Genomic DNA, 11,578 nt, shown 5'->3' with positions numbered 1-11,578 from the left:
TTGCCTGTGGTCATTATCATTGTGTGTTTGTCAAGAGGTGATTTTCTATTTCTGCAATTCTTTATTCATGACTTTAATTCTACTTGGAGGAACATCTCATGTTTTCCTTCCAGCTTTTTATTTTACTTTTGGGGGATCTCCCAAGTGATGCTCAGGAGGCACCCTTGATTCTCAACCAGCCATACAGGACCTGAGGTTATAGTACAGCTATGACCTTGCAGTGCTGGAAATTTTCTGGGCCATCCCAGCGGTGTTCAAGAGCTTAAGGGGTTGCACCCTGCCATCTTCAGTGCCAGTGTGCCAGCGAAAGGACCAGAGTTGGCTTTATGCAAGCCATGAGCCTTAATCCCTACATTTAATCCCTACACTCTCTGATCCCACATTTTTTTATTGATTTGTTTTGTTTTAGGGCCAGACCTGGTACTGGGAATTAAGCCAGGGATGGTTTGCATGCAAGAGAAGTTCCACTGAATGATGCAATGATGCAGTATGCAGCAATATGGATGGAACTAGAAGATATGTTAAATGAAGTAAGCCAGAAAAAGAAGAAAAAAACAGAATGATATCACTTATATGTGATATTTAGAATGACTACAAGAAGCAACACAATGGTCTAGTTGGTCTTGAACACCATTAGCGAGAAGAGAAGGGATTGAGTGGAAAAGGAGAAACACAAAGGCTTATATTCTCTTTTATACTTTAAAGAGACCTTCAGATCCCTGTTTAAAAAGTTTGGGGGCCCCTGCTTTAGATTCAGCATCAAATAAAATGAAATCACACAGTTCTTTACTAATGTATTTCCCACTCATTGCAGGATAAAGTCAGTTTGATTCTAGCATGTTTAATAAATTATAGTTTAAAAGCAAACTATGAATAATAGTTTGGCAAACTATTATAATGTGCCCAAAACCTTTCACTTCCCAATTTTATTCTTCCATACTAATTTTTTTCCTGTTATTTTGCTCACTGCTTGCTCAGTGTCTGTATCCATGAGCAAAACAAAGCAACCCAGGTTCACATGGCAAAACATAAAATAGAATCACACGGACTCCGGGTCCCAAGTCTGAACTCCTCCAGGGAATATGATTTTTCCAGTTTATATCATATGAACACCCTAGAACCAATCCACTGGAAGAAGGCAGTTCCTATTAAGATGTAAAGGGTCCATGAAGTGGCAACGTCTAAAGTGCCTCAAAGCACATGCCTGCATCCAAAGGTTTGGGGAACTCCTTTCTCTAGAAACTTCCTTCAAGCAGTATCTGCCCAGAATCTATGCTCAGCACACCAGCCTTTCACATACTGAAAGCAGATTCTTCTCTACATATTTTCTTATCTGAATGACTACTTTTTCTTAAATGAAGTAAGTGAGCCAGAAAATGTATGATAGTATAAGTTTGATAAAAAATAATCCAGGATTTTTCTCATATTTATTCAAGTACCTGCTGATTACCCAAACCAAAAATGTGTCACCAAGTGCCTCTTAAAACCCCAGTGTTCTAAACCCCTTATTGGGGGAAGGCAAAGGCACTCTCCTCTCTGGAGTCTCAATACTGTTTTCTGTCCCCTGCAGCCAAACAATCTATGTTCAATATGCTCAGACAGTTTCAACCCATCGCTGCTTTATTCTGCCCAAAATTAAATTTTTCTGACTTGAAGAGCTGCACATTGTTGAAAAATAGGCTTTTGATGTTTCTCTGAGCTCTTCACACCAACTATTTTTTCAAATAAACCCATCTCAGGTCTGTCCTTATTTTTCAATAGCATTGCTTTTTGTGGAAGATTCTGGAGGGTGGATTTGGCCGCAGTTCCAACATGGTTATTAAAGATCCCTACAGAAAGTTATCCAGTCAATGCCCTGGAGGATATTAAGTGTTGGGGATACCAATAAAAGGAACCCCTGCACCTGCCCTTGCAGGGGGCACTCCCAGGATCTTGAAGGAGCCAGAAACATGAGTTCATGCTCTCAATAAGCTACAAGTGCTGAGGGCCAGTCAGCCACCCTCAAAAGTGGAGGGAAGGAAGGGGTGCCTTGTCCTTTCCAGAAGTCTGTGAAGTCTCATAGAGCAGAGGACACCTGAGCGAGGTTCAAGCATGTTTAAAAGACAGAAAAACTCAGAATAAGAGGAAACCCCAAGAGAAAAAGACAGTCTGCCTAAAATAACTTGGCAGATGACAGCCCACTGGGAGAGATAGAGAACTGGTGTCCTGGTGTCAAGTCTTAACACAAGGCCACAAGAAAGAGCCAAAAGCTCACTTGGATACAGGAGCTGTTCCCAGCTGTGCTCATGATGCCATAGTGAATGGGAATCTAATCTGGAAATCAGGTGGGGTACTCGTGCCATCTCTTTAAGCTATCTTCCCCAACCTTGAGATACTTTTAAATATTTTTACAAATAATAAATCACCATGATACCCAGAGAGAAGCCATAAGGAACCAAGAATAAGAATCCAGTGCTGAAAATTATGATTCTTAATGTTCTTCATGTCACCAGACAGGCTTATAACACTCTGTTAAGTGCCACAAATCTGCCTTGGAAGATCTCAGAAGTGAGCAGGGCACCAACCTTGCCCAATCTTCCTAGGCCTTCTGCACTCAGAGATAACCTATGGTAACTTTACTTGGGTGTTCATTGGAAATGCTAGGGTGCACTTTTACTCAAAGAACTGAAGTGTATGTCTAAGGCCCCAAATTTGATCCCATCACTGCATGGATTCTTTTGTTTTGATTTATTTTTGGTTTGGGGTCACACCCAGTGGCACTCAGGGGTTACTCCTGGCTTTGCACTCAGAAATCGCTCCTGGTAGGTTTGGGGTACCATATGGGATGCCGGGAATCTAATGGGTTCCATCCAGGGTTGGCTGCATGCGAGACAGATGCCCTAACACTGTGCTATTGCTCTGGCCCCACTGCATGGATTCTTTACCACTATATATGTTCAACACATCATTGCCTCAATACTGAACCACCAGTACCACACAACTAAGTATCTGATAACTGAATATCACCAGTAGTAGTCCTGGGACCCCTCTAAACAATCTACCCAAAATAGTGATTTGTATAAACATGGTTTATATAAATGTTAAAGCAAGAGATATGATGACTGCATAATGTTAATATGTCAGTGCAAATTCAGTAAGATTATTTCATTTTTACCTTTGTGTAAATAGACCCTGAACCATGAATATTCAGGTTCCAAAACTATCTTGGGTGAGTTGTGTTCTGCAGGAACCAGCTCGTTAAGATTGCAGATGTCAACAACCATTTTGTTAGCAATCTACTACCTGAGTGTCTTTGTATTTGGCAAAAGGTGCATTCAAGGAATTTATACTCATCTCTGACTTCAATAAACTATGGCTTAGTTGAACTAAATGTCAAGAAATTAATTAGTTAACTATAAAATTTCACATATACACATATATAGGTTTTTGTTCAGAAAAATTGTGTTGTATTTCAAATTATCCCATTAGATGCCTAGGAAATTAGTACTAAAATAAATAAGGTTGTTTGCCCTCACAGTCTTTAAATTCTGGAAAAGGAAGAAAGGAAAAATGTCTTAATAGCAACACAGCAAGACAAACTATGACAATAATCCTAGAAAAAAGGAAAGTGAAGTAAAGGAGTCAGCCATGTAGGAATTGAGTAAATTTCCTGTTTATTTAGAAGGAAAGACAGAGAAGTCCTCAGAAGCAGAGATCTGAAGGAACTGGAGAATGAGATACATTGTTCTCTGGCAAAGTGGATAAATTCAAACACAACACTCTAGAGGCCAAGTATGTTTTGTAGGCATGGAATAGAGTGTGCTAGAGGAAGGGCAATAGGAAATGTAATCAGAGAGGTAGTCCTGAAGGTGGGGTGAGACGTAGAGCATGGATGGAGCTCCTTAAGATCATCTGAGAACATTAAATCTTCATTACCTAAATAGAAAGCCATGGTAGGAAAATAAGGGTACAAGGGTGTGAGCAAAGATGTGGCTTTTATTTGAAGAGGCTTTTCCTGGATGGTCTACCCAAAGTAGACCAAGAGTGAAAAACAAGAAGTCCAGTTTGGTCACTAACAATAAACCATATGAGTAATTATAGAGCATATGGTGATACTAGAGGCAATAGTAAGATGTGGTTTCATCTTCAAAATGTGGAGATCATTTGAAAGTAGCACACAAAGGGCTTCAGAAGATTAGACATAAGGTTGAATAATCAAAGTCAAAGCAATGGAATGTATGAAACTTCCACTTACTGAGATATAAGACTTCTAAAGTTGTTTATTGGGAAGCTGGCACTACAGGGTTTTCTTTGGACATGGCAGGTTGACGTAAGAACTTAGATCTGTAGGTGAATATTTTCCTAGTATTGGAGAGAACCAAGGCTTTATATCTACTCATGATGATCAATAAGATTTCTACATGAGAAAAATAACCTTTTACTTATTTCAAATGGCCTTCAAGTTAAGAAAGCATGGTTTCACTTAGATTTTCTATCTCCCAGATAACATTAATAAATAAATCTGAAATCACACAAGTATGAATGTAAATTATTTACAGTGAGTTTGAAGAGTTCAGAGGGCTTTGTAAGGTAAAAATTGATACACTCATAGAAAGTTTCTCTTTTTTTCATTAATTAAGAGTGAAAATTTACCAATAAATCTTGAGAGCATTCAGGAGGTATGCAGAGTGCAGATCAATTCAGTACAATAAACATATACTGAAAAACTCTATGCCAGGCACTTGGCTGGGATAGATAGTACAGAGATATGTATGAGGGAGTGTCTGCTCAGCAGAAGCTGTGTGTTCAGTGAGAGAAATCACATTCTCAGGACCACGTGCATGGAAGGGAGTAAGACATCAGTGGTGTTCATCAGTGAATTCCATATTCTATTTTATAAGTACATGACACCATAGATAAGCGATTCCCCACTCTAGGCTATATGGTTTGCTCTGGCCAACAAATCACATAGAATAGTGCTCTGCATTGCTTCCAAGTTTGAGCTTTAAGAGACAGTAAGAGATTTTTATGGACTATTTTCCTTCTCCCAAATAAATTCATAGATTTAGTCCCCAACATCATGACTCTTGGAAATGGGATCCTGGAAAGGTGATTATGTCTTCAGAGTGAAACCCTCAGATATGGGATTAGTGTCCTTGTAAGAGGCTAAAGAGCTCATTTGCTCTTTCTACTGTATGAGAAGATTTAAATCATCAGTTTGCAAACCCAGAAGACCTGATTTTTCCAGAACCAAACCACACAGCAACCTTATCTCATTTTCCAGTCACTAGAATTGTGATACGCTCTACTGTGGTCACTAGTAAGCCACCCTGTCTATGGCACTTTAATGCACCTACTCAACTAAAACAGTCACATCTAGATCCCCTGTTGCTGTTACCAGAGTCGGTGTTAAAGAGTCTTGATAGAGGACTTAAGTTACAACTGTGAGTAGCACCTCCCCTTACTGGGGGCTCCTAGATCCCTGCTATATTTATAGCATATAAAAGAAATACACTTTTGTCTCCTGCCTGTGCCTGTCTGCCTGTGCTTCTGAATCCCTGGAGATTTCCTCAGAGGCCTAAGGAGCGCACCCCCAAAAAACTGTGTTTTGAAGCCGCCCAGTAAATACATTCTGGCTGCGAGGTCGCTGTCCAATACATTAAGCTGTGGAGGCTTCGCCCTGCTGTGCCTTTGTTCACTCTGAGGACTTCAAGGGAGACTTCTGCCTGTGCATGTCTGCCTGTACTTTTGAATCCCTGAAGATTTCCTCAGAAGCCTAGGGAGTGAAACCAAAAAAAACTTTCAACTAGAGGCAGCAGAAGAGTGCGGCTGCTTTGCTTTGCTTTACGGCCGCGCACTCTTTCTAACCAATGAACCCCACCATAACACGCAGGAAAAATCACACTACAAGCATGACAATGGGGAAACCTCGCAGGCAAACACCATCCACAGAGAATGAAGGCAAAATCTCAGATGACCTAATAAATTCCAACCACCTGATTAACCTCTCAGATAAGGAGTTTAGAATAGAAATATGGAATATGTTCGTAGTACTCAAAAAAAGCATAGATCGATCTGAAGAGAACACAAAGACAAAAATCAGAAAACTCCAAACTGAAATAACAGATCTGAAAAACACGGTTGCTCAACTGAAAACCTCCATGGATAGCCTCGCCAACAGGGTATCAGCAGCTGAGGAGAGAATCGGATACTGGAAGAAGTGATGCAGAAAAACTCAACACAACAGAAGAAATTGGAAAAGAACCTTAAGACAAACGAACAGGCAATGGAAAAAGTACTCAAGGCATGCGAACAGATGAAAATAGAAGTCTTTGATAAACTCAACAGAAACAACATAAGAATTATTGGAGTCCCAGAAACCCAGGAAGGAGATCTCCAGGAAGAATCAACTGTCAAAGACATCATCAAAGAGATACTCCCAGAGTTAAAGACTACATGCAATCAAATCCTGCATGCCCAAAGAGTACCAGCTAAAAGAGATCCAAAGAAAAACACCCCAAGACACATCCTCATTACAATGACAAATCCCATAAATAGAGATAGAATACTGAAAGCAGCAAGATCAAAAAGGGAAATTACATTCAAAGGAGCATCCCTAAGACTTACAGCAGACATGTCACAAGGAACTCTCAAGGCCAGAAGACAGTGGTGGGATATTGTGACAAGACTAAATGAAATGAATGCCTCACTGAGAATACTGCACCTGGTCCGACTCATGTTCGGGTTTGAAGGAAGAATGCATAGCTTCATGGATAAACAACAGCTCAGAAACTTCACAGATGATAAACCAGCATTAAAGGAAAAAACTGACAGGTCTACTCTAAGACAAGAGAGACCAACAAACATAGCAAACTTATCTACAAAGATGACATTAAATCCTATGACAATCATCTCCCTCAATGTCAATGGACTAAATTCACCAATTAAAAGACACAGAGTGCCAAAATGGATCAAAAAGATGAATCCAACCTTCTGGTGCCTACAAGAAACACATCTGAGTAGTCAGAAAAAACATAGACTCAAAATCAAAGGCTGGAGGAAAATCATCCAAGCAAACAACATCCTCAAAAAAGCTGGGGTGGCCATATTAAAATCTGATGACACCAACTTTATACTCAGAAAAGTGGTAAGGGACAAAGATGGACACTATGTACTAATCAGGAATATGTGCAACAGGAAGAAATCAGACTCTTAAAAATATATGCACCCAATGAGAGACCAGCAAATTACCTAATACAATTACTGACAAATCTGAAAGAAGAAATCAATAATAACACAATAATTGTGGGAGACCTCAACACGGCCCTATCAACACTTGATAGGTCAACCAGATTGAAACCCAACAAAAACATACTAGCCCTGAAAAGAGTTATGGAAGAAAAAGGACTAGTATATATACACAGGGCTCTCCATCCCAAAAAAACTGGATACACATTCTTTTCCAATGTACATGGGTCATTCTCCAGAATAGACTACATTCTGACACATAAAACATACCTCCATAAAATCAAGAGAACAGAAATCTTGCAGGCTACCTTTGCTGACCACAAGGCTCTGAAATTATTTGTGAACTACAAAGCCACACAGAAGAAAAATTTTAACAATTGGAAATTAAACACCCTGCTACTGAACAACCAGTGGGTCCGATATGAAATCAAAAAGGAAATCAAAACTTTCCTGGAAACAAATTATAATGAAGACACAAACTGCCAGAATCTATGGGACACAGCAAAAGCGGTCCTGAGAGGAAAATTTATAGCTCTACAAGCACACATCAGGAAGAAAGAAGGGGCATACCTGAATAACTTAATGACGCATCTCAAAAAATTAGAAAATGACCAACAAAAGGAACCAAAAATAGGGAGACAGAAGAAAATAACAAAGCTGAAAGCAGAACTCAATGAAGTGGAAAACCAAAAAACAATCCAAAAGATCAACGAGAGCAGAAGTTTGTTCTTAAAAAAAAAAAAAAAAAGATAGACCATTGGCAAAACTCACAAAGAAAGAGAGAGAGAGAAATCTGATAACCCAGATTAGAAATGAAAAGGGGGAGATCACAACAGATGTTGCAGGGATCCAAAGGGTAATCAGAGACTACTTTGAGAAACTTTGTACTACTAAACATGAGAACCTAGAAGAAATGGAAAAATTCTTCGACACTTATAACGTTCCACATTTAAGTAAGGAGGATGTAGCATATCTAAACACCCATCACTACTGAGGAAATTGAAACTGTAATCAAACATCTGCCCCCCCAAAAAAGCCCAGGCCCACATGGATTTCCTAATGAATTTTTTCAAATCTTTCAAGAGGAGTTACTACCAATCCTAGCCAAGCTCTTCCATAAAATTGAAAAAACAGGAACACTCCCAAACAGCTTTTATGAAGCCAACATCACCTTGATACCAAAACCAGACAGAGATGCTACAAAAAAAGAAAATTACAGACCAATATCCCTGATGAATGCTGATGCAAAGATCTTCAACAAAATCCTGGCAAATAGGATTCAATGCATCATCAAGAAGTTCATACACTACGACCAATTAGGTTTCATCCCAGGAATGCAAGGATGATTTAACATCTGTAAATCTATCAACATCATACACAACATCAACAACAAGAAAAATAAAAATCACATGATCATATTAATAGACGCAGAGAAAGCATTTGATAAGGTCCAACACCCATTCTTGATCAAAATTCTCAGCAAAATGGGAATAGAAGGAACCTTTCTCAATCTAGTTGAAGCCATCTAGCACAAGCCAATGGCAAATATTATCCTCAATGGAGAAAAACTAAAAGCATTTCCTCTAAATCCTGGTACAAGACAAGGCTGTCTGCTCTCACCACTCCTCTTCAACATATTACTTAAAGTTCTTGCTATAGTGATCAGATAAGAAAAAGATATCAAGGGAATCCAGATAGGAAAGGAAGAAGTCAAGCTCTCATTGTTTGCAGACGACATGATACTCTACTTAGAAAACCCTAAAGACTCTACCAAAAAGCTCCTAGAAACAATAAATTCATATAGCAAGGTGGCAGGCTACAAAATCAACCTACAAAAATCAATGGCCTTTTTATACACCAATAATGATAGGGAAGAGATGGAAGTCAGGAAGGCAATCCCATTCACAATAGTGCCACACAAACTCAAATATCTTGGAGTCAACTTGACCAAAGACGTGAAGGACCTATACAAAGAAAACTATAAAGCCCTGCTCCAAGAAATAAGAGAGGACACATGGAAATGGAAACACATACCTTGCTCATGGATTGGCAGGATTAACATCATTAAAATGGCAATACTCCCCAAAGCATTATACAGATTTAATACAATCCCCTTAAAAATACCCATGACATTCTTCAAAGAAGTGGATCAAATGCTTATGAATTTCATCTGGAACAATAAACACCCTCGAATAGCTAAAGCACTCCTAGGGAAAAGGAGTATGGGAGGCATTACTTTCCCCAACTTTAAACTATACTACAAAGCAATAGTTATCAAAACAGCATGGTATTAGAATAAAGACAGACCAGTGGAATAGGCTTGAGTTCTCAGAGACCATTCCCCAGACATACAATTACCTAATTTTTGGCAAAGGAGCAAGAAATCCTAAGTGGAGCAGGGAAAATCTCTTCAACAAGTGGTGCTGGCAGAACTGGTTAGCCACTTGCAAAAAAGCGAACATAGACCCCCAGTTAACATCATGTATGAAGGCAAAATCCAAATGAATTAAAGACCTTGATATCAGACCTGATACCATAAGGTATCTAGAACAACATGTCGGTAAAACACTCCATGACATTGAGACTAAAGGCATCTTCAAGGAGGAAACTGCACTTTCCAAACAAGTAGATGCAGAGATCAACAGATGGGAATACATTAAACTAAGAAGCTCTGCACCTCAAAAGAAATAGTGCCCAGAAAAAAAAAAAAAGGCCCGGAGAGATAGCACAGTGGCGTTTGCCTTGCAAGCAGCTGATCCAGGACCAAAGGTAGTTGGTTCAAATCCCAGTGTCCCATATGGTCCCCAGTGCCTGCCAGGAGCTATTTCTGAGCAGACAGCCAGGAGTAACCCCTGAGCACCGCCGGGTGTGACCCAAAAACCAAAAAAAAAAAAAAAAAAGAAATAGTGCCCAGGATACAAGAGTCACCCACCGAGTGGGAGAAACTATTCACCCAACACCCTTCAGATAAGGGGCTAATATCCAAAATATATAGGGCACTGACAGAACTTTACAAGAAAAAAACACCTAATCCCATAAATAAAATGGGGAGAAGAAATGAACAGACGCTTTGATAAAAAAAAGAAATACAAATGGCCAAAAGGCACATAAAAAAATGCTCCTCGTCACTAATCATCAGGGAGATGCAAATCAAAACAACAATGGGATACCACCTCACACCACAGAGATTGGCACACATCACAAAGAATGAGAACAATCAGTGCTGGTGGGGATGTGGAGAGAAAGGAACTCTTATCCACTGCTGGTGGGAATGCCATCTAGTCCAATCTCTATGGAAAGCAATATGGAGATTCCTCCAAAATCTGGAAATTGAGCTCCCATTCGACCCAGCTATTCCACTCCTAGGGATATACCCTAAGAACACAAGAATACAATACAAAAACCCCTTCCTCACACCTATAATTATTGCAGCACTATTCACAATAGCCAGGCTCTGAAAACAACCAAGCTGCCCTTCAACAGATGAATGACTAAAGAAACTATGGTACAAATACACAATGGAATATTATGCAGCCATCAGGAGAGATAAAGTCATGAAATTTTCCTATACATGGATGTACATGGAATTTATCATGCTGAGTGAAATAAGTCAGAGAGAGAGACACACACACAGAATAGTCTCACTCATCTATGGGTTTTAAGAAAAATAAAAGTCATTTTTGTAACAATCCTCAGAGACAATGAGAGGAGGGCTGGAACAACAGCTCATTTCATGAAGCTCACCACAAAGAGTGGTGAATACGCTATAGAAATAACTACACAGAGAACTACCATAATCATGTGAATGAATGAGGGAACGGGAAAACCTGTCTGGAGTACAGGTGGGGGTGGGGTGGGATGGAGGGAGATTTGGGACATTGGTGGTGGGAATGCGCACTGGTGAAGAAGGGGGGGTCTTTACATGACTGAAACCTAATCATAATCATTTATGTAATCAAGATGTTTAAATAAAGGAAAAAAAGAAGAAAAATAAAAGAAAAGATAAGGCCTCCCAATTCTTACCACAGGCTGTGTTCTTTACACTGACTGTATAGAAAGAGGAGGTACAGTAAATGCTTCCCATATATACCTCAAACCAGGTTCTTTGCCTGGTCTGTATTGTGAATGGGGGGACAAAAAAAAAAGAAATACACTTTTAAGATGCTGATATTTGGGAACTCTTAATTACTTGCAACCTAGATACCAACATCATACTAATTAGAATACCTCTCTGTAAATTTACTTATTCCCAGTCTTCCTCTTTACCCAATTCTGGGGGATTTTACTCGTTTCAATTTGATGGGTGAGCCTTTGAATTTGTGTTCAGAGATCACTCCTGGCAGGGTTAGGA

General features: G+C 39.5%; 1 non-coding gene across 1 annotated transcript; it reads left to right on the top strand.

The window, feature by feature from the left end:
* Positions 1 to 11,233: 11,233 nt before the first annotated feature.
* Positions 11,234 to 11,366, top strand: LOC126019317 (small nucleolar RNA SNORA51). The gene has a single exon (XR_007499044.1). It is a non-coding gene; the product is annotated as a small nucleolar RNA SNORA51 (small nucleolar RNA).
* Positions 11,367 to 11,578: the final 212 nt, after the last annotated feature.

Source organism: Suncus etruscus, chromosome 9, assembly GCF_024139225.1.
Source record: "Suncus etruscus isolate mSunEtr1 chromosome 9, mSunEtr1.pri.cur, whole genome shotgun sequence".
Classification (NCBI taxonomy): Eukaryota; Metazoa; Chordata; class Mammalia; order Eulipotyphla; family Soricidae; genus Suncus; species Suncus etruscus.
This window is presented reverse-complemented; position numbering and strand designations above follow the sequence as displayed.